The 23,820-nt window shown below is 36.9% G+C and overlaps 1 protein-coding gene across 1 annotated transcript in view; it reads left to right on the plus strand.

Moving 5' to 3' along the window:
• The window catches only part of GRM8 (glutamate metabotropic receptor 8), a 343,040-nt gene that overhangs the window by 59,481 nt on the left and 259,739 nt on the right, over positions 1 to 23,820 (plus strand). The gene's annotated exons all lie outside the window — the stretch shown is intronic.

Below are 23,820 nucleotides of genomic sequence, written 5' to 3' on the forward strand. Positions count from 1 at the left end.
TTTTGCTGCTTGTGGGTCTTTCAAGATGATGCTTTGGCACTGATTTAACAGAAGCTCCTGACAAAGGCAAAAAATGCATGCATCTTGCCCCTTTTGGAAAGGGAGAGATCCGTGATAAATTAGGGACTTGGCAAGCATAAGGCTCACACAGTGTGGTCACTTTAAAACTGAGACTTATTAAGCTATTACTGGGGCAGAAAACCACCCCCCAGTTGAATTACAGTGAAGTTTTAGGAGATGTGGTTGAGCTGACTTTGGAAAATCATAATGCAATGAACCCTCATTTCCCATACTCCAGCATTCATAAATCTAGTTAATAAGGTTTTTAATCTTGCTAAACCTAAACACAACAACAACAAAAACTATGAAGTACAAAGACATACCCTACTTGTTTTTTTCCTTCAGTTTGAAAAGTACTATATAAATACAGGCATTATTATGAGAAGTATTTTAAAGTCCCTTTGATCTTTTTTTCACACTACAATATTTATTTCTGGCCTGCAAAATTGGCTATTTCTCAGAGACAGTAGATTTTTAGGTGCCAAGTAATGAAGATGATGAGTAGTAGGTACTTTGAAACTGAGAAGAATGGGTCTTTCACTGACTGCAGTGTCAAAAGACACAAAATAATATCCTTACAGGAAAAAAAAAAAAAAAAAAAAAAAAAAAACGCGAACAGCTTTCTTGACCTTCCTCACAAAGCCTGAGTTTTCTGGACGTGACTTTGAGGACAATAATTTCTGGTTCTTTCAAGTCACTTTTGGTGAGAACATGATGAAATTTTCCATTTTCAATAAATACATGTATTGTAGACATCACCTCCATGTGGGTGGTGCATGTACATCTAAGGTACTTGTGCCTGTACCATGAAGAACATTACTAATTGCTTTGCAACAGTTTGGCAGTAAGACAAAAACACAGGAATTTCTTATTTAGAATACTGTTGTGTATAATATGCTAGATGAGTTAACTAATAAATATACTGTTTCCAGCTTCTAATCAATGCTCTCTGATCTTATGTGTGAGCCAAGGAAGATCACTGTACAGTCGTTTGATCTGGAATTAGCAAGAGTATAGCTAATTTTTCAGAAATTTATAGCTAAAATAAGGTATGGTGAGATTCTAAGTCTTGGTAAAAGAAGAATTCACTATAAGCGCTTATAATGAAATTGAGCTTTGGTCTGGCAATACTGCAGATAACCAATGGCACCTGAATATGCAGCTGAATAGCCAGATTAAAAAGAGGAATCAGAAAATTCTAATTCTAGAAGTGTCACTGCAGTTCTTGATTTACAGACTCTAAAGTCATTGGGTTATTAGAAAAATTTATTGAACATGATGCATGAAAAGAGAAGGCTTATCCTTTGTGTCAGATACTGAACTGAATAGATTGGCTGCCCCAGACATTCACAGCAAAGTTCATTAGTTGAAAATCACTTTCTTGAAATGTCTGCAGTCCAGTTAGTTCGACTGAGTTCTGAAGGCAGATAAAATGCTCATTCTACTGTTTATAGTCTCTAGGAATATGAGAGTTCTTCAGAACACTACAATAATGAGAACTGTGATTTCATTAGAATGGCAGTGATATGAATTTGGGTCACTTGGACCTTGATCAATCCTAAAATAAAAAAGACCAATTTATTACATTAGTAATCTTAATTTAATGAATGATAGCATAACTGAATCCAAACAACTTAAAATGATGAATGGGAATCCTAAACATTACAAGATCTGTGTAACTCCAACAGATGCATAAAACAGTATACTCAAGAACAAATAGTATCAAATCCATCTTATATATACATATATATATATATATATATATATATAAAAGTATATATGTGTGGATATATAATGTGTGTGTATTTGATGGAATAACTGCTTTATAGTTGGAGAGGAAACACACTATGTTATGTCTCTTGATTCAGTAGTGTTGTCTCAACTGTCATGTACAATGTTCTACTAAGCAAATTTAGTAATTGTGATCTAGATGAAAATATCATAGGCTGGATGCAGAGCTAGTTAGAAGTCTGTACTCAGTGGTTCCTATCTAAAAAGATGTGTGTTGTTATGTTTGGAAGGGGCTCATTCTTGATCAAGCACTAGCTAATATTTTCATGTTTAGCCCAGGTGGAACTGGAATGAAAGATAGGCTTATACAATCTGAAGGTGGCTTCAGGACAGGAAGAAATAGGAGTATATTACAATTCAAAATCAGCTTGATAAATTGAAAATCTGTGCAGTGAAAAAGGCAAAAAGACTGGGTAGAAAATGCCATCTCAAAAACTATCTGTACGTGATAATAACTTATAATCTGCCTATATTTCCTGTGTAGTAGTGGAACAGACAGAGAAGTATATCATGTGAAATAGTTTGAGTAATCCCCGGTTTGCCTGGTTGTGGTGCAGCCTCAGTTTGACTCAGTGCAGGTTTTACTCCTCACTTTGGGAAAGGTGAGAGAGTCCACAACTGAGAACAAAGATAATCACAAATCTTGAAAATGTGGCCTGTGAAGAAAGACTGAGCAATATGGTTCATTAGCTGGAAGAATAGCTGACTAAGAAGAGAAGGTGATGGAAAATAATGTTTTCAGAGACAAGTGGCTTTGAATGGATGGTTCTCTGCCTTTCTGTAAAAGTACAGTGTATGTGAACAGAAGCAACGGAATTAAACTCTAGCATGATTCAGTTTAGATTTGAAGAAAGCCCTTTTTAATGGCAAAGATATTAAAGCATTAGAACAGATTGCTTGGGGACATGCTGGAACGTCCATCGCTGAGAATCTGGAAGAACACATTAGACAAACACCTGCCCAGGGATTATATAAGTGTACTTAGTTCTTCCTTGGGGCTGGGAGGTGGATTGAATGATTTCTTAATGTCCCTTCCAGCCTAATTGTGTTACTCACTGTCCTCAAACTTTTCACTTCAACCATAGGGTTGGAAATGTTTTTAAAATGGAAAGTTTGATTAGTGTTTAATTATTAGGTCTGGGAAGCTAGGATTGTAAAAATCATCAGATAGTATGAGAGTGCGCCTCAAACAGCACAAGTTACCAGCAATAAAATATGTGTTGAGAGAGCCTAATCAGGTCTTCAGTCCCCTTGTGCTGTGGGCATATGAATGTGTAGGACAACTCAACTCCTTTTGGAATAGTTTACTTCCTTTTTAAGATAGGCAATCAACAGCAAGAGGCAACGTGAATGTAAATGTATGTATAATGAAAAGCAACTGATCTGGAGAAAGGATGTGAAAGAAATTAATATCTTCATTTCTGAAAAATGGTGACTTAGAAGACATGAGATAGCAGTTTTGAAACTATAAACAAAAAAGCTCCCATTTTTGTCAGTTTTCTTCAATCAGAAAAGAGTTAAGGATGGGTAGAGCCTTTAATATTTTTAAGGTAGAAGATTGCTCTTGGTTATAGAAGTACTTATTTGTCATGAGTTTGATGCTTTGATTCCGATTTCCGGTTTGACGGGCCCTCTATTCATCTTCTATTTCCTGATCGCTAACAGAATCAAAAAGGAGGGAACAGGCTTCCAAATGAAATGTGGAATACTGAAAAGGTCAAAGTGGTGCCACCCTGACATGTCACAGAATATATTACATATCAAAATTTGTTCTCATTTTAATGACAAAGATCATGTCTAGGACAAACCATAGCTGGAAATTAAATATTTTACATGACAATAATTGAAAGGAGGATAGGGAAATGGTACTTATTCTAAGTCATTCGTTGTTTGAAGACAATATTTAAATTTATAGCGTTTTCTACTTTCATTACAAATTTAATCAATGACATTACTATAATCATTTTGGCGTAGTGATCAAATTATTTTGGTACCTGGGCCAAAAGAAAGAATTGATACAAAATAGTAATGCTTAAGTTCTCACTGACTCACTGAGAGAAAATAAAAAGAGGAAAAGGAAGCACATTTAACCAAGTCCTTATTAAACTGTCATGCTGAATAGTGATCTTCTATTTACTTTGCTGTTAATGATGTTTGACAAAATATACATTGGTGTAAGTCTGTTATTAGACTTTCTTCTAATGGTTCATACCTTATGCTATTAGATAACAAATGAATTTACCATCAGAGATAATCTGCGATTCTTTTCATTTCCTTACAAGATGCAAAAGACCTTGTTCAGAAAGATCTCTTCTGGGTCAAAATACTTGCTCAGTTAGTGCAATATCCATGTTGTAAAATACAAGAAAAACCTGAAGAGTATATAAAATGCTAGATGATGAATTTTATCCCTAGAAGTGGTAAATGAAGCACCAATATGAGTTGTGATGGGAAATAGCAGTGAAGCACTTATGGACTATGAACACTATTGAAAGGGGTGGTTAAAACTTCACAGGCAGGAAACTGTACTGATCATTAAGGAAAGGTGAGAAAATTCCACATTGTTTGCCCCTTTTTGCTTTTAAGTCTAGAAATCTCTGTCTTATCAGAGGTAAGAGGATCTAGGACCAGATCTTTACTGAAATAAAATGACATCGCATCATAGCAACTTTATCCTAGAAGACAACTATATCCTTAATACTCTGAGTACTTGATTTTGAGGAATAGGATGGTTTTGTAGTTTTGCCTACTGTCTTCCTCCTGATACAGTGCTGTTAATAGCATTTTTCTAAGAGGGACCACATTTTACAGCCCATCATAATGTTTTGCTGTTGCAGTCACAGTGATAACTATATTCTAATTTTAATGAAAGCATGTTTTAAAAAAATGCTACAGTGGATTTATTTAAATTTTCTGATTTCATTATAGCTAGTTTACATTTTTTCTACATAATGATCTATGAAAATATTTTTTGACATGGATCTTAGACCACTTTGTCTCTTGCCTGTTCTTTTTTGTCCAGTTATGCACCATATCTCTGTTTCGGAATATATCTGTATATCTATCTGTAATATCTTTTTAGATTTCTAAAGCTTTCAATGGAAAAATTGAAAGTTTAGTTGGAAGCGGGGAGAAAAAATTGTGCAGAAAAAGAAAACTTCAGCATGTATTACCTTTTCACTTAGATGATTGATTGATAATTTAAAAATAAGATTGATTACTATCTAGATTTACTGCAGGAAACGTGAATTATATTTGTATCCTTCTAATATCATAGAACCAGTAAGGTTGGAAGGGACTTCTGGATATCATCTAGTCCAACCTCCCTGCTCAGCAGGGTCACCTACAGCATGTTAGACAGGGTTGCATCCAGGTGGGCCTTGAAGATCTCCAGAGAAGGAGACTCCACAACCTCTCTGGGCAACCTGTGCCAGGGCTCCGTCACTCTCACAGTGAAGAAATTCCCCCTCACACTCAGGAGGGGGGTGCTTCTATTTCTGCCCATTGCCTCTTGTCCTGTCACATGGGACAACTGGAAAGAGTTTGTCCCCATCCCCTTGACACCCTCCCTTCAGGTACTTGTACACATTGGTAAGATCCCCCCTGAGTCTTCTCTTCCCCAGGCTGAAGAGGCCCAGCTCTCGCAGCCGTTCCTCATAGGGCAGGTGCTCCAGCCCTCTGATCATCTTTGTAGCCCTACGCTGGACTCTCTGCAGTCGCTCCATGTCTCTCTTGTTCTGGGGAGCCCAGAACTGGACTCAGTGCTCAAGATGATTTGGCCTCCCCAGGTCTGAGTAGAGGGGCAGGATCACCTCCCTCCACCTGCTGGCAACACTCTTCCCAATGCACCCCAGGAGACCATTGGTCTTTCTTGGCCATGAGGGCACCTTCCTGGCTCATGGTCAACTTGTCATCCACCAGCACTCCCAGGTCCTTCTCTGCAGAGCTGCTCTCCACAAGGTCAGCCCCCAGCTTGTATTGCTGCCTAGGGTTATTTCTCTCTAGGTGCAGGACTCTGCACTTGCCCTTGTTGAACCTCAGGAGGTTCCTCTCTGCCCAACTCTCCAGCCTGTCCAGGTCTCTCTGAATGGCAGCACAGCCCTCAGGTGTGTCAGCCACTCCTCCCAGCTTGGGATCATCAGCAAACTTGCTGAGGAGGCACTCTGTCCCCTCATCCAGATCGTCGAAGCTGAGCAGGATGAGACCCAGTACTGAGCCCTGTGGGATGCCACTAGCCACAGGCCTCCAACTAGACTCCACGCCACTGATGACAACCCTCTGAGCTCTGCCTTTCAGCCAGTTCTCAATCCAACTCACTGCCCACTCGTCTAACCCACACTTCCTGAGCTTGTCTAGGAGGCTGTTATGGGAGACAGTGTCAAAAGCCTTGCTGAAGTCAAGGTACACAACACCCACTGCTCTCCCGTCATCTATCCAGCCAGTCATTCAATCCTAGAAGGCTATCAGATTGGTTAAGCAGGATTTCCCCTTGGTGAATCCATGCTGGCTACTCCTGATCACCTTCTTATCCTCTGTTATGTCTGGAGATGACATCCAGAATGAACTGTTCCATCATCTTTCCAGGGAGGGAAATATCAGGCTAAAGCTTTTTATAATTTGGTTGGTGAGTTGATGAATATTTTTTCTTCCCCCCCTTTTTTTTGTCCCCTTTCTCACCCAAGAAGATATTTAATAGAAGATTAAGAATATCTTGCTGTGTGAAGATAGAAGGAATACAATATGTGAAATGTAACCTTTTTTTTTCCCAGAGATATATTGCTTCTATAAAGAATGGTTCAAGCTTAACAGATTAATTTTCCTAACTAATAATATTCTAACAAACCCTCACAAAGGAGAAACAGTTTAATTCAATTTTAAGTTTTACTTCTCTATTTATGCAGCTGAACTCTATTGATAACACTGTATTTCAAGCTGCAAGCTGTAATTAAGAATAACACCATATAATTGGCTAGAGGAACTTCAAAGAAATGTTTGAAAAATTACAAAATCAGATGGTAGGTGTATTAATATTGCAAAAGCTTGAAAATGATTCCAGCAGTTTTTAATATTTGTACCAGTTAATACCTGATAAAGAAGAGCATATTTTTAAGGGTTTATTATGAAGGGCCATTGAAACTTCTATCACTGGGGCTAGTCAGTATGGTATTCTTCAGTTTTAATTGTACGTTTCTTCCTCTGTAATTTTAAGGAAATATGTAAGAGCTGTAAGCACGTAGTGGCACTTTCCTGGAATGCTCTCTGACCCTCCCTCCTGTGACTGTTGGAAGAGAGAGTCATGAGGCTGTTGTTGTTTTTTTTAAAGGAACTGTGACAAAAAGCAAAAAAAAAAAAAAAAAAAAAAAGATACAAAAAAAGCCAGAAACAATTGCAAAAAAAGCCTAAGGAATACGATTTAAGTAATTTACCAGCAGCATATTTTTTCATGGATTATCTGAGGAAAAAGTAATATTTTCATATATTTGAAAGCACTATTACTCTAATACTTTTGGAGCAAACTAGCAGTTATGAGAACTGGAGGAAGTGATCTCAGGGAGACTCTGGTCTTCTATTTATCCATGGAGTTTTAATGGAGCTACAAACTTCTTGTTCCCCTATTAGTACAAATTTTTGTTCCACAGGTAGCAGTTTACAGTTTGATTCTGGAAAGAGTTCTTGTGTGCAGGAAATATGGACTTCTGTATGTGCTTGAAATCGAAGTCAATAAATACTTTCCTGAATCCCATGAGGTTTGACAAAGGATTAAATGCAGAGGATGACTGACTCTGAGGTTGCCAACCAGGAACATGTCACACTTCCTGGTTTTCTCAGCTGATCTTTACTGTCTTAAGCTGGTAGCGGGGTGGACTGTAGTTAAGACCGAGTTCATTAACTCCTTCTGTGCGATAGAGTTACCAAATTGTTGTGATACCTGATTTTTTTGGAGCCTGAACCTGATTTTGTTTTGCTCATAGCAGTCAGCTCTCAGAAAACTGAAGAAACTAAGCTCCTCAGAGCAAGGACTAGTAGGTTTCAACAATGATGCCACTGTGGTGACCGGTCTAGAAAACTCACCAAAGAAATGGTAAAAGCTTATTATAACATGGAAGCCCTCTGTTCTTTGTATATATACTCACATATTGAACTTTACTAATGTGAGTACTATAGGAGTCACTGGACTATATGGCATGGCTGACCACAAAGTTTAGTAGTAAAGATGCACAGATCTAGGTGATTAAAAAAAAAAAAAAAAAACCTTCAACACCAGACAGCATCACTGATATTGAGCACAAATTCAAAGGATATTAAAAATGGCCAGGAAACAAACTTTTATTTCAGCAGTACTTTTAATGCAATGCCTTATTTGTAGCACAATATAATGTAGTCATGTTTTCTAGTTCAGGATTTTTAAATGTAAAAATGCAAAAGGGAATTATACACGTATAATCCTGCTAATTCTAAGACAGCAGTCTTACTAGAATAAAAGCATGCTTTTGTTGAAATAGTGTGGTCTTTTGTAATGAATATACATTTTCATAAAGTTTTTCAAATACAGAGCTCTGGCAGAGGCTGGGGATTACAAGTTTCAATGGCTATAAATGTATATAGTTTATATATTAGTTTAAATAGGAAACACTTTCAAATAAGATGTGAGATGCAGTTTTTTAATATTAAGCTATTAAAACAAGTATTAAACTTTTAAAGGATATTATATTTCTTTGAGGTTTAGATCAACAGCAAAAATCTTTCTGAAAAGTAGTTTTTTTTTTTTTTTTTTTTTTTTTTTTTTTTTTTAAATGTTGGGCTGAATGTAGAAATTACTACTTACAGTAGTCTGTATTATGTTTGAGATCAGACCAGTATGATCATAGGATTCTTTCTGGACATACTAACTAAAAATGTAGTAGGATGGGATAAAATAAAAAGTTGGATAAAGACATAAGTATTGTCAGATCTTTATGATGACAGGAATGAAATTTCTTGAATGCTACTGTTCTCTTTATTCCAATATAGCAGTGGCTTCTCTTAGGTTATGAGACTGCTTTTTGCTAGAAAGAGTCTCAGAACAATAATTCACACACATTGAAAAAAACTCTTCTGAAAGTAAACTTAGAAAATGTCTGAATCGAAATGTAGCCATTCTGGCTGTTTATAACCAGATTTCACACAAACCTATCAAAGGGATGGGGATTTTTCACAATTTTAGTTCCAGTAGATATTCTTGTTGTAAGTGAAAGTATTTGTAAAGAGGATGCTAAAAGGTAAAGCATCAAGGACAGACGTGTTGCTTCATGAAAAAAATCTGCTTATGCTTTTTGTTCCCCCTTTACAATTTGGTTGTAGTGCAAGATGGAGGAGAACTATGGGAAACACTTTGACAGCTTAGTTTTCATGGTGGTTGTGGTTCACTTAAAAAGATTCCATCAACAATAAGTCCCGGAAGCTTCACAGATTCTTCATTCAGAGTGATATTTTCCCCCCCTTCTTAGTTGGTTGTTGACTGGCTAAGAGTTTCTTTGTCCTTTACTCCTACCTGCTTAACTTTATGGATTTAGTTTTTAACTTCTGCTATTGCCACATTTTGCAGAACGCTTATTTTCAGGCAAGGTTTGATGTGGCACCTTTTATATTGCAGTGATGTGAATAATTGTTGTGAGTCCAACTTAAATCAGATATCAAACATGCAAACTACAATGTATCCTTGATCAGAATCTGTGAGAGTGAACTTTGACAACAGTCAAACACAGACAACAAAAAAAGAGCGTTTTATACTTTTGCTTTCTCAGCTTGCACAAACTTTACTTACAAAAGTTTGTATTTAAGGGCACCACCTGAGCCAAGGCAACAGGAAGGAGCATGGTGGTGCAGGTTTGGTGGGTATTTACCCATTCTCTTTTGTTAACACATCAAAGGGCTCACAGTATTTGGTTTGTAATCTTGGTTGTGGTCTACTAGTTTGGAGTCAGTCTAACTCACCTTAAGAAGTTGCACCTGGTGAAGAGAAGTTCTGAGTTTCCTCAGAAAATTACATTTTCCTTTGTTCTTTTAACAAGAATAAATATGCTTATGTGGCTTTAAATGTTTAGCATTTTTACCTTCTGCCTGGAGAAATGTCTCCTAAAAATTATACGTGAAAAATGTCTCATGAGTGAATATCAGCAACTTGTTTTTACTAACTGCTCTTTCTAGATCAGTGTCTGTGGTTTAAGCAATGAAACACTGGGACTGTCATACTGACTCAGACACTGCAGGTCAATATCTTGTCTCCAGTGATGGCCTCAGTTAGATGAGCAGAAAGGTACCAAAACCTCTCTTAATAGTCACTGGCAGAATTATGAATCCAAAGAAGCCTTCCTTCTGTGACCTAAGTATTTAGTGGGTGATGTCTAGATTTACTGAAGCATGAAAGCTTACATCCATTATATTTTCTTACTGTTAACATTTTAACCTTACTCACTGAATGTTGTCTTGTTTTGATATTGTAAGTGATGTTGCAGAATCCAGTTAACCTCCTTCCTAGCATATCTTCCTACTTATGTTAACTCTGAAATAAAGATACGAAATAATTGCAGTTTAATAGTTTTGAGTTTTGGATTCCTTATTTCATTTATATCTCTGTTAAGCTGTGTAGCCAAGACTGAACACTCCAAGTGAAGCCTTACAGTATGATTTATGTAGTGTCATTGTAATCTCATTTTTGTTCTTGGCCCCATACTTCATAGATTCTGACAATTTGTAAGCTTTTTCTGTTGGCTGCTGAGTATCAGGCAAATTATTTCCAAGAGCTATCTATTTTGACATTCAAGGTGCATTAACAAATGGCTACAGCTGATTTAGAGCTCAATGATGTGTGTGAACAATTTCAGGTATTCTTGCCAGTGTGTACTCTTGCATTTGTCAATAGTGAATATTCTTCTGTGGTGCACTTGTTTATCCAGCTTTGACAATACTCTATATTTTTTTTCTCTGTTCTTGATTATTTCAAATAATTTCCTTACCATCTTCAAATTTTACTGTCTTTCTGCTCACCACTCTCTCCCTCCCTTTTATTTTAGAGAGCTTTGTGTTACACAGCACAAACTGTAGCAGGCATTTCTGGAACACAGGTTTGTTAGTCTGTTCCAGTGATTTCAAATTTGATTGTTTCTTTCTATTCATTGTTTTTAATCCTTGGGGGGGGTCATCATTCACTTTCATTATTCTGTGTAGTTTCATAACATGTGACACTATGTATATTATATGTCACAGCCCACCACATAATATATGGCTATATCTTCAGCAGTAGACTATACACGTAGCCAAGTCTCCTCAGTCTGTTGTTAACTTCATGGCAGCTGTATTAAGACTGAAAAAACTTATTAGGACATGCCAAACTTAGCATTCAGATTGGCTTTCGGGGATTTTGTTTATCTAAGAGATAAAGAATGATAGTGCCAATAAAGACAAAACAAAACATGACCTAGTAAAAGGACATCCACTATCATTCTTCCTTTATATGCTGATAAAAGTCCAGTATGTGTTGGGGCTTATCAGTGGGCTTATCAGTGGAATCTTCACTCTTAGTTTTATTTCTTGTGGTTTTTTGAATTTTTGATTTTTTTTCTTATTTATTTAGGCCTTAAAACACAGAAGTATGCATGGCCTACATGGGGAACAAAACTCTGCAGTTGCTGCTGACTACTATTTGTAACATGTTATGCTAATATAAGGCACTTGAGCTCTGCTCATCTGCCTGATGTAGAACAGTTGAATAAGCTAAATGCTACTATGATGACAGTCTTCTTGCAAGATTACAAGACAGGAATATTTGATTGCAAATGTCAAAGCTACATTATTTTCAATTTCATTTTGTTCTTATTCTTTCTTGTGTTGGAGGGCAGTGGGTCATATTCTAGTGAGACAGAGTAAGCACACGTTTACTACTAAACTTCCAGTGGTGTAACTTAGCAGTAGCAGTGAGTTATATTGTAAATGTGTGTGCCTGCATATGTTCAGTCTGGAGTAACCCATTCAGTTAGTTACAATGCATTCTTCCTCCAGTTTTGTTGCCAAATAAAATGCCCACAAAGTGCCGAAGAACTTTGTTCATAGAATAGAATAATTCAAAGAACCACTATTACTCATTGCAGAAAAACAGGCATATGTGTATGCTTCGCTAATATTTGGAAAGACTCCTACAACATTTTTTTCTCTCTTTCAGAAATGCCTAATTTTTATGCAAATTACAAGCTGTGATACCACCACTATAACCTGGGATGACAGCAATATGAACATTGTGAAACTTTAAGGGTTTTTAAAAAAAGAGAAATATTTTTCCTCTTACTAGGAACAAATAGTTGCTTTGGTCAGAACTCTGTTCTCTTACAGACTTTTTATAGTGGAAATACTGTTGTTTGTTCCTCTGCTTTTTAGCATTTTTTTCAATATAGAATGATTTGTGGCTTTTCATCATTTAGAAGAAACTGAAATAGAACTAATTGTTTCAAATGATGAAGTTCTAACAGAAATACTGGCCTCCTTCCTTAGCACTGATAATTAAAGTAGGATATTTTGACTAGACAATTAATCAAGAGAATGAGTTACAAAACAACACCCTTGAGTAGCAGGGATGCCATGCACTTAAATCCCCATACGATGCTATAGCTGTATGCTTCCTGAAAACTTCCTGCATATATTGAGCATGTTATACAGAACTATACCATAACTGTTGTCCTCATATGTCAGCTCCTCCCTGGGTTGCTTGCTAAAATACTATTATCCTTCAGTGGGAGGACGAACAAAATTTCAAATAGCATGTAAAAAAAGGAGAAGGAAATTGTTTATTTCCAAATGAAGTGAGACAGTCTGAAGTGTATGCACATGTGCAATTTGTAAAAGTTCCAGAAAACTCTACCCCAACACCTCGAGGATTCCTAGAAACCTTTGTGCTGATAGATCTGATAGTTTGCAGCATGTCATTAATCCCATGGGCATCTCTGTTTTCCAGGTTAGAGAGAGCCACACCTGTTTTTCTTGAATACCAAGGCAAGCTCTACTTTTTTCAAAACTGAGAATACATTTCTCTTCTGCTCTGCCCACTTTCTTTAGAACAGTACGTGCATCCTGGAACATCTAAAGAATCTATAATGTCTGAGAGAATTACTTTCTTGTTGAACTTCAGCAGTGCCTCTAGAGGCACTGGGAAACCAATGATGGTAGCTTTCCTAGAAACACTCCAGAAGGATGAGACAAAATGATATTATACAGTCCCAGGAAATAAAAATGCTTTTGTTGTCTTAAACCTTAATCTTAAGTTTTATGATGAAAGCTGAAGCTTATCCAATGAGACATGGACAACTGGAATAAAGCACAAATCTGTAAACCTTAAGGCAAGAGACCCTGTTCACTAATATATTCAGATACTAGCCATAAGAGGGCAGTATTTTTATGTACACTCTAGCAGGTGTATTTTAATATATTTTGCAAGCATATCAGATTTACCTTGATATGCATCACAACATTCCCTAAATCCAGGAAATTTATTGATATGATTATAAGTATTTTACCCAACATGTTAATATATTTAATGAAGTGCAGATAGCTCTACAGCTCTATTTATAAAATTTTCAAACCTCACAATTACTTCCATAATGTTGTAGCATTATGGAAGCCCTTTCAGAACTTATTTAGGAAGTAGAAATGGTGATTTTTTTCATTGGCTAATATTTTTTTTTCCAGAATCATTTGTTTTTCAAAATATAATGCCTCTTTCACAGAATAGGATGGTGATTGCAGCCTGGTGCTTGCTGTTCTTGCTTTTTGTAACATGTATGTAGGACATAGCATGTAGGATTTATTACCAGTAATCCAAACTCCATCATAAACACATAGAAAACTAGATAAGACTGTCCCAAACATCAATCTACATATAAAAAATGATGTCAGAAATTGAAATAGTCAAACAGAAGGAGTTTGCAAACCTGCATCAGGAAGGAGGTTTTCATTGTGGTGTCAAGTGGTAATGCTGACATTTTACTGCAAGTAAATTGAGGAAGGTTTTAAGAGAAATCAGGTGATAGTGTGATTTTTTTTTTTCTTTTTATCAGAGATTTTTTGTATAGCAATGCACAAGATTTCGAGGGATCAGGGCCTAAGTGATAAATTAAGCTATTGATAATAGGTCCCTGAAGAAGCTAGTAGCTATGACAGACTAAATGTTACTCTGATTGTGTAGCGGGTTAATGACACGCAGTCAACTATGCCAACAGGAGATATTCTTTCTATTGCTAAAACATGTGGAAAAAGTATGATTCCTTTTTTCCTTCAGCTAAATGCAAATAATTTGATAAAAATTTGCAATCTACAGAGTGTTATTGGAGTTGCAGATGGAGGTTCTCACAGCTGGGCCTGGCCGCTTAGTTACAGACCTCTTATCAAAGTTAATGGGCATTTCACAACTAAATCTCTTCCTTGTTTTACTGTTTTAGTTGATTAGATGTATATGCACCAACAGTGATGTCTGTGCAGAGGCTGTTAAAGTCAATGGGACTCTGGAGATAATTTTCTTTTCATGTGGACCTGAGCCTGGGCACAGTGGGGGGAAGAAGGATTTCGAGTGACAGCAAGTGTTCAATCCCAATACAGAATGACTTCCCAATTAAGGAATAATGGTAATGGCCAGTTTTCCACAGCAATGTCCTTGAAATTATAAGGCTCATTAACTAAACTTAGTTTAACTGGAGTCATCTTAGCTTTCTTTGTCTTTCTGTGATAAATAATTGCAAAGGAGACAATTTTTTGAAAGAAGGGTATTTGGATGTGCTCAGAAAATGTTAGTTATGGAAGAGCATGAGTTCCCATATGTGCCTTACTTGCTACAGGCATAGTAAGCTTGTGACAAGGCCCTTGGGAGCTACCTACACTTCAGGTGCCTCTCAGAAGAATCTGTGAAAGGCATTCAAGGACTTCTTTAGTTTGTAGAGCACTGCCTTCCATTTTCTTCTGAATGAAGCTTTTTGGTCACTTGTTCTTATTTCAGTAGCTATACAGTCACAGAAAAACACGTACAGGAAATTAATTCTGTACATGCTTAAAGGGTAAAATATATTGTGTACAAATGCTTTTGTCCTAGTACAATGACAGAAATTCTTTGTAGAAAAAAAATAGAAGAAATGAGAAATAAAAAGCAAGATGATGAAAGCAAAGGGTAAGAATGCTGAGCGTATTTCTATTGTTTCTGCTGTTCTGTTATCAACCTTTAGTATACATTATATTCAGCTTTATAAAATACTTAGTCAAATGTAGTTATATTTTCATAGTGAACAACACTCTAGGTAGTCTAATGCTTTGCTGAACAGGGAAGTCAATTCTGCCTACTTTAACTTATTTATTCTTGGGAAGGAAAATAAAATAAGTTTCAAAATGAGCCCTAATCCATTTATGAAATGGACTGTATAATATGTTTACTTGTGAGAACATGAGATCAGACTCAAACTCAGAAGATCTAGCTCTATGTTGTTTTTAGACTTTGCTCAGGTGCCAAAGACAGAAGCATTTTCCCTAATGGTTGTGCAAACTCTAAGACTGAGAATCGAACTTGCCTTCCATAGCCCTCATCAATTCTCTTTTCCTTTTTTCCCAAACTATGAATTTGCTATTTCTTTCTGATAATACTATGATTGGTAAATCTGTAATTTTATTCCATCTTAACCTAGATCTATTCAAATGAATTGCAAGTCTTCAGCAAATGTTTTTCTTGATGCACAAAATCTGTATGCTCTACCTCACTGTCTTAACTGTCTTGGCACTGAGAGGGTATCAGCAGTAAAATACAGCCTCAAGTGTGGCTTTGTCACTACAGTTAGGAGATATGATTTTGAAATACAACCAATAAAGCAGATCTTTTAGCTCGAGGAGTGCATTTTGTACTAAGCCATTCTTGAATTAGAACAGAGTAAATCCTAGTATTTTCCTGTTGAAACGATTGCAATTCCATGGAATACAAGACAGGCCAGATTTCATCCCAGTATGACTGCTCGTGTGGGTTTCTGGTTAATCTCTGTTCTGAGTGCTAAAACTTAAAGAATAGACAAAAAAACCCCTCAAACCTCACAACCACCACCACACTCAAAACATAAACATTTAATTAGCTTATTTAATACAAAATCTTTAATACAAAATCAGCTCAAATCTTAGTTACAAGTGCAAAGGAGCATGGTTACCTCCAAACTTCCTCTTATATCAGGAGTGTTGCAGTATTGCAAATCTTCACAGTTTATCATTTTACAAATTTATGGCATGTGTAGTTGAGAGCATGATGAGAGAGTTTACATAATACTATTGGTTTTGCTTACCCAACATTATTAATTCTGTACATTCACAAGCACTGAATTTCCTACCATTCTAATTCATTCCCTTTCATGCATATGAATAAATAGATTTTTAGAGGGAGAAGGAATACAAATAAGACTAGTGCCACTAAGAGCCAGTGTGATGAGACACCAAGATTAGCCTCAGCCTTTCCCTGATTAATTTTCTAGATCAACTTTCATTCTTACTAAAAATAATGTTCCCTGATTGTCAAATGGAAGAGAAAGCAATCACTCCTTCACAGAGTCAACATAGGGGAGGGACATTAAGAACCTAAAATTTGTTTATTAAAGTAATCCTAATATTACTGAGTCTCTCTGAAGCCCTCTAGGACTAAGATGATGGACACAATAGAAGTGTTAAAACAGGATAAATTAATCTCTGACTTGTTTTCATGATGAATTTACATTAAATTCAAATACGAGGTTTGATTGCTTGACTTTTGTTTGCTGGCATCTAACAAGTTAAAGGTCTGTTATCAAAGCAAAAACTTTTGGAAGGAGGAAACAAAGCTGGTGTTCATCCATTCATGGTGGGCATAAGAAAAGAAAGAAAGTAAAGATGTCTTGCAGGCTTGTACTGCTTTATGGCTCAAGTTAAGATTTTGCTGTAGCATTAGTTACTTTTGAATTAGCTTTAGATGCAATATTCTCTGCTAGATTCTCTGAGTACTTTTACTGCTTGTATAAGGTTAAGTGTAGCTAGTTAGATTTTGATTTGTTCTGTTGAGTTGCTGAACTTAAGGAGTATGTGTGTACGTGTGTTGGTGGAATGGTGCTACATAGAGTTAGAGATCGTAATCCTGCAGCGGATGGCAAAATATTAGTGGAGATGAAAGCATTACAAATACTATGTGCTACTATAATATCTTTCTTTGTGTGGAGAGAGGTGAAGGGAGGGGAGGAGAGGAGGGGAAAGCTTTCCTTTTTAATATACTTGCACATGGCAGGTTTTCACAGCAAAAAAAAAAAAAAAAAAAAAAGGGTGGGGGTGGGGGGAAAAGATGCAGTTCACTGACAGTAAAGGCGAACTGAAGATAAATCATAGAAAATGGATTCTTTAGTATATGCTGCTATGAGTTGTATCTGATCTATCCTGTCTAAGCTCCAGATGACATTCCAGATCTTACCCTTTCCCAGACAGCTTAGTGCTGTAGACACCTGAATTTATCCATCTGAAGTTCCTCCTGCTGGAGGCTCCCCTACAAACCTGGGTGTAAGCAGGCAAGGTCCTGAACCCTGCTAAGTCCTCAGATAAACCTGAAATGCTGGCTGTGGTCAAGAGGGTGATTTAGTCTGCCTAACTTCAGGATCAGGATAATGCTATCCCTCTTCTGCATGGGGGAATATGCATCCTCAGAGCGCAGTAGTTCCATCCTATGCTCTAGCCAGGAGGAGGACGAGGGACCAGTCATTGCTCCTGGACCTGTTCCTTTCAGTGATAGTCTAAATGAATAAGCATACAGAGAGCTGAAAATATAAGATATATTCTCGAGCATGCCTTTAATAACTGTGGCAGAAGCAGATTTTCCTCTTGTCACCTTCTGGCCATCTTGCTCTCGCAGGTGAACGTGGGGTGACTAGAGTGTTGATGGATGGTGATTTTGGAGGAGTGCATTCAGCCTTTCTAGGCTGGCTGCAGCCAGAACCTGCTTGCTGGGAGGGTGCACTGTTATAGAAGAAAGGAAGTGTGTTAGGGGAATGAGATCTTCCTCTGTATATATTTCTGCTGACTGCTTAAGGTCCCTAGAGGGTCAACTTAAGTGGACTGAGAAGTCCCTATTTGGGCCCAGATAATTAAAATTTCAATCAGGCGATGCCTAAATTAATCATCTCATTAGCAGGATTGTATTTCATCCCATGTGTATTCTGTACTAGTACAAGAACTCTTACAGGAAAGGAATCGCGGAGTTTTGATCAATCCATTATTTAATATTATGATCAGGAATACAGAGACTACTTCTTTTAAGGGAAGTGATAGCAAATGCCTGAGTTATTCTTGGAAGAGAAATCGGTGAAATTTAATTTTCTTTAATTATCCAGTAGTCTCAAAGCTTAAGAGCCTGAATGCAGCTGAATGGTGGTCTAATCAAGGGTCCACCTAACTCAGGACTTTGTCTCTGGCAAAAGGACCTTGCAGGAAAATGTAAGGAATATCCATACGTGCAAAGTGATTCACCAGGGTTTCCTGCTGGACCCTGTAGCTGGACCATTGTGCTCAATAGCCATTTAATCAATCTCTGTTCCCTAAATTTGTTCCAGTCTCGTAAAAGCCTGAAAGAGGATAAAAGAAACAAAATTTTTTGTTTCTTTTTTCTAACTGTAGATATCTCTAGTTCTAAACACTAAAGAAACAAGCACTTCTGTGAGCAAGAGTAGAATGAAGACTGGTTTCCTATGGCTTGTTATTTCATGGTTGAACTGGTTGAGAACTTGATTAAAGTTTTTGTCTGTTGATTCAACATTTGAAATGGTTTTGGTCTGTGTGCATTCTCTGGTGTCTAGCAAGAGCTGAGATTAGCATTTATCTCAGTGAGGGCACTAATTGGATCTCTCTTCTCTAATCAGTCTTGTACGATCACAAAAGATGAATGGACTTAATAATCTTTGGGACCTTTACCTCACCATCATTTTTGGGCAAAACTGGGCAAAAACCCAATAGGCCTCATGCAACAGGGGAAAGGCAGAGGCAGACAGAGCTAGATGCATCCTCACAGAATATGATAATGTGATTGCATAAATTCTCTCTCTCAAAAAAAAAGAGAAAAATGAAGCAAATGAAGAATTTGATTTATCAATGTTTATACATTGTTTATAAAACATTGAAACTCATTAAATCCTCCATCTTTTCTGCACTGTAATATTTACCTTTCCTATAGTATTTGTGGCATTCAGAACTCAGTGTGGCATGCTGTAAATATCACAGTAACTGTAACTACTGTGTGTGGTAAATGTCAGGATTTTAATTGCACCTACTAAGCCACAGGCTTCTTATTGCTTGTTTGGAAGAAGCATGTAATGAGCATCTCACCAGGAAGTTGCATGATGAAGGGATTCATCAACATAGTTTACCTGATGCTGCTCAATGGGTGAAGTTGTTAGTATGTAGCTTCAAGATGTAAAAAACCAGAACCTGGAAAAAGGAATAAAGAAAAAGTGGAGAAATAAGTTTCTGTGATAGTGTCCCTCCTACATATGCAACAATATAATACCATTACTGTTAAATAAATTTTCAGTGCCATAATGTACTTTATGTCTAGATGCTGCCTGTTACAGTATGCAAATAAAGAGGCCGTTGTCAAAGACAGCAGTTGGAAATAAATAATAGAGGAATCTAACTGTCTGCACTAATCTCAGTTTAAGAGTGTTGTCTTTAGCTGAACAGAAATTAGATCTTACTATGCAAGTCTAACTGATGCCTTCCTACTTTTGACATTTATAGGCACTGTTCGCAAAGAAGATTAACATAAGCCAAGGTCTGCCTGAGAAATAGGATATCTTGTACTAAGAAAGATAAAAGGTCTAGGCAATATGCTAAGCACAAACTTCCATATCAGTTCTATTTTTCTAGTTACTAATGACCAAAATGCACCTATTATAGAGGTTTGTGTGAGATGAAGTTGCCACAGATTCAATGTTATCTCCATCTTCTGGCACAACAGACGATCAGAGAAAATACTCTTCTACCTGATGCTTTTTTACAACACCCCTTTCCCACCTTCCCTTAATTCTTCAGCACCAGGAAGTAAAATAGTTTCCTTCTGGTCTATTCCTGTCTTATGAGAGGATTTACTGAGGGTCTAAAGAGGCTTTAATGCTCGTCTCCCTCATGTTAGCCTGTCCTGTTTTCCTGCCTTAGTAGCTCGTGCTGTGTGTGCTTCTCATCTTCTCCAAAACAAGACAGAAACTGCAGTATTGAGCTGTGGTCCATCTGTGTGTTTTTTATGGTGTTTGTTGCATGCTGTGTGACACAACAGGAGGAGAAAGAGCTTGGTCTTCGCCCTCAAGGCTGCTTCTTGCGCTGTCTGGCTCCATGACTAGATAGCTGCAGCACATCTCAGGGTGTAAAAGACAGACCTGAACCTTAGCACAGAGATGCCCCTGAAGGCAAAGTTGCAACTCAGCTGCTGAAAAAATCACCCATAACCTTTCAAGCCCTGACAGCGGCTTTTATGTGCTCATTCCAGAGGCAAGAAGTGCTGCAGGCATTTTGTGCACGTCTGTAGCATTGTGTGAGTTACAGTAATGCTTCACTGTTACTTCTTCAGCTTTGTGTTTTGTGGAAATGTTGGGAGAAAGGTCTCAAGCTTTAAGATGTTATAGAAGGGAGGCTTAGAATGGAAGTCGCAGAACTGATGTTCAGTGGACCTATTGCCAGGCTGTGTGTAGTCCTGAGGAACTGGAACTGTGGACCTAGTCCACATCTATGGACTAATCTTATGTTTCCATGTTGCTGAGCACAGGGTCTTCTGAACAATACAAAGCTGTAGGAAAACTCTCTTTTCCTAGCTAAGCATGAGAGATTTTCCAACTTTGTTAAGATTTCTCAGGAGAAAAAAGTCTGTTGCAGGTGACTACAGAAATATTGATTATCTAGTCATATTCTCAGGTAAGCATTTCGAGAGTTTTTTTTAACATTTAAATGATATTATTACTCCTTTTCCAGACCATCTAATTGCATTATACATCATCTGACTGCATGGAGAAAATATGCTGAAATATGGAAATAGATGAAACTGAATGGCTGGGATAGTCCTATAGCATGATAATTTGTTCTAGAAAGAAAAGAACCTCTTTAATTCTTTACACTACAGGAGAAGTAGAAAAGTTATATTCTATTTATATACATTATAATTGTGTCCCAGTGACTTTCAGCACATTGTTTGTTGTGTTAGGTGTTCGCATTCAATTATGGGAATGATGTTTTAGGAAGTAACTCTTTTTAATAAAATGTGTAGAAGTTATGAGGAAAACAGGCTGCTGATCACTGTAAGGTGATGGAGGCAGAGTAGTATTAAGGTATTGTATGGGTTATTATTGGATTCTGGGTCATAGACAGACTGTCTGCTATATGTATTTGAATAAGCATTGTAAGCACTTCTTTCTATTGACTGCATTAGGATACGGGGTCTGACAGCACTGAACAAACTAGCCAGATAGCTTGGCTACGTCTGTAATAACTCTGCTCACAGCATTGACCACCAAGTATATCCTATATTTCAGAAGCTAGTAGAAATCAGAACAGCAGTATGAATGTAGATACTGTGTTTTACACTTAATTAGGAAGCTCAGATTCAATAATCAGTAGTGGATAGGCGATTTATTCAGACTGATTATGTTGGTTGCGTAAAGAACAAGAGACACAATACGCTCCTACGCTGCTTTAAACTAGATGCAGACACCTTTAAAGGTTATGTTGTAGAAGAACAATGAGCGTGAGGGAAAAGGCCTTTTGAATCTCTTAGGTGAAACTAGAGGAGAGAACAGATATTTAAAAGGCTTGGAATTCCAGTATGTTAGCACTTGGTTCCAAGTGTGGTGTTGAAGACGTGTCCTGTTACCTCTCAGAGGCAACATGGCAAGTGTTAATAATGACATTGTTGTCACTTAGTAATAATGATATCACTTAACTTGATAACTGCAGAAGAGCAGCCATATGACACTCATTTTCCTTCCTGTTGATGCATATGATATAACATGCAGAAGTCCCTATTGCTTTCTTGAGGAACAGGACCTCTTGATAATGGCAAGAAAGACTTAATGGAGAACTCAGTACGAGAGTTATAGGATGTTTGACATAATGAAATAGGCCATTCTGGAAACATTTTCTCTCAAAGCTGGCTGAATGTAATCTTTCTGTTCCATCTGCCTGTTGAAAGGCTGATGCTCTGATATCATCAGTAAGAACAGTTCATGAGCAAGCTGTCTATCAAGAAATGTTCGTGGTAAATAATTGGATACACCAATTTTGAGACATGAGTGTAAGAACTGCAGACTAATTGTGGTAGTATTCAAGCATAAAAAGAGACCAAATTCTATGAATAAGTGATTCACCATTAATTACTGTGGTTTTGTGGGCACTTGAAGTATGACAGGCATGTGCAAACCTTGCCTAAAGAACATCTAATGAAAAAAAAAAAAAGTATTCCTGATGGCTATGTACATATGAGGTATAGTCACCAACAAAACATAATAGAGCAATCTTATTTATAAAAAGTTTGTTATTAGCCTATTTTTTCAAGTTAAATTGCTCAGCTGCTATCTGAAGTCAATCATTTCTTATGTTTCACCCACTGTTAACTTGATTTCTTCTAATATACCCACCTGCTCTTCCCACTTCTTGAAACGCTTCCCCAACTCTTCCAGCAGTTCATGCCTTCAGAAACAATGCAATGTACTTAAATGCATCTGCTAATTTTTATGGCTGTGGCAGAAGAGATGGATTTTGTGGAATTATGAGATACTAAAGCTATGCATCCCACACTTCAAAACATTTATATGGCTATGTTTTTTAAAAATAATACTATTGGAATATTATTTGTGGCTTTGTGAAGATTACTTTTATTATTATTATTATTTGTAATTATTATTTAATTGCAGTTTTGTGACTGATTAAAATAGTGGTGCCATTAATAAAGCTCCTGCTCTTGAGGCATCTGCATTCATGTACAGGGTAGGATCTCCGGGACGGAGGGCTGCAAGGCTAAAGAACAAAATGTTTTGCAAATTCCAATATTTCATTGACTTTAATGCTACAGTCATTTGAGCAAAATTGACAACTACATATATTAAAAATTTGTACACCCTGTAGCATTTGTGTTTGTTGTTGCTGGCAATGGTCAGCACATGCATTGATGCTATGTGTAGCAGCTGTTGCACACTATCGTTGGGAACGAATTTTCTTTTGATTACAGAACATGAACTGCAACTGAAATAAAAGTGGAGCTTAGATAGCACTTGGGAAAATGCAGACCATGATAAATTTGTACCCTTTCTGGGGGTGGAAGAAATAGAGCACCTGTTGCTTTGTAGCAATTAAAACAAACAAACAATCCCTCTGCCTCAGATTTTAATTCAAATGAAAATTGCTTCCTAGAGGTACTATGTACAGATGATTTACAGCATTATTATTTACTCTCTATTATGGTAGACCCTAGAAATTTTAGTAAACAATTTGAACTGGTTGTACTATGGTGAAAATAATTGTGAAAAAATAATTGGTGAAAATATTTTAAATACTGCAAAGTTTCTAGAATACTGAACGGATGTTCTTTCTTTGAGATATCAAAAACACTATAAATCAAAGCAAAGAAATCTTCCAGTTATTGAAAAGGGGGAAATTCTAAATGATAAAATGAAAATATTGGTGAAAGCCCTCACACTTGTAAGAAAATACCTTTGCATTTTTGTCAGATTCTCTGAAAAGCAGATCATTTATGTGTTCTTACACTGTATCACTTGCTGATAGAGTATCATAACCATTCATTTGAACTAAACCTTTCCAAAAATAAATTGTTTGAAGATGCAACCTGAAATTTCCTGAGAATTACAGAGATGAAGTATGTATGTGCTGAACACTTCCTAAATACCATGTCTTCACACAGTGGTCTCTATGTAGGCCGAA

The sequence above is a fragment of the Rhea pennata genome, chromosome 1 (assembly GCF_028389875.1).
Source record: "Rhea pennata isolate bPtePen1 chromosome 1, bPtePen1.pri, whole genome shotgun sequence".
NCBI classification, from domain to species: domain Eukaryota; kingdom Metazoa; phylum Chordata; class Aves; order Rheiformes; family Rheidae; genus Rhea; species Rhea pennata.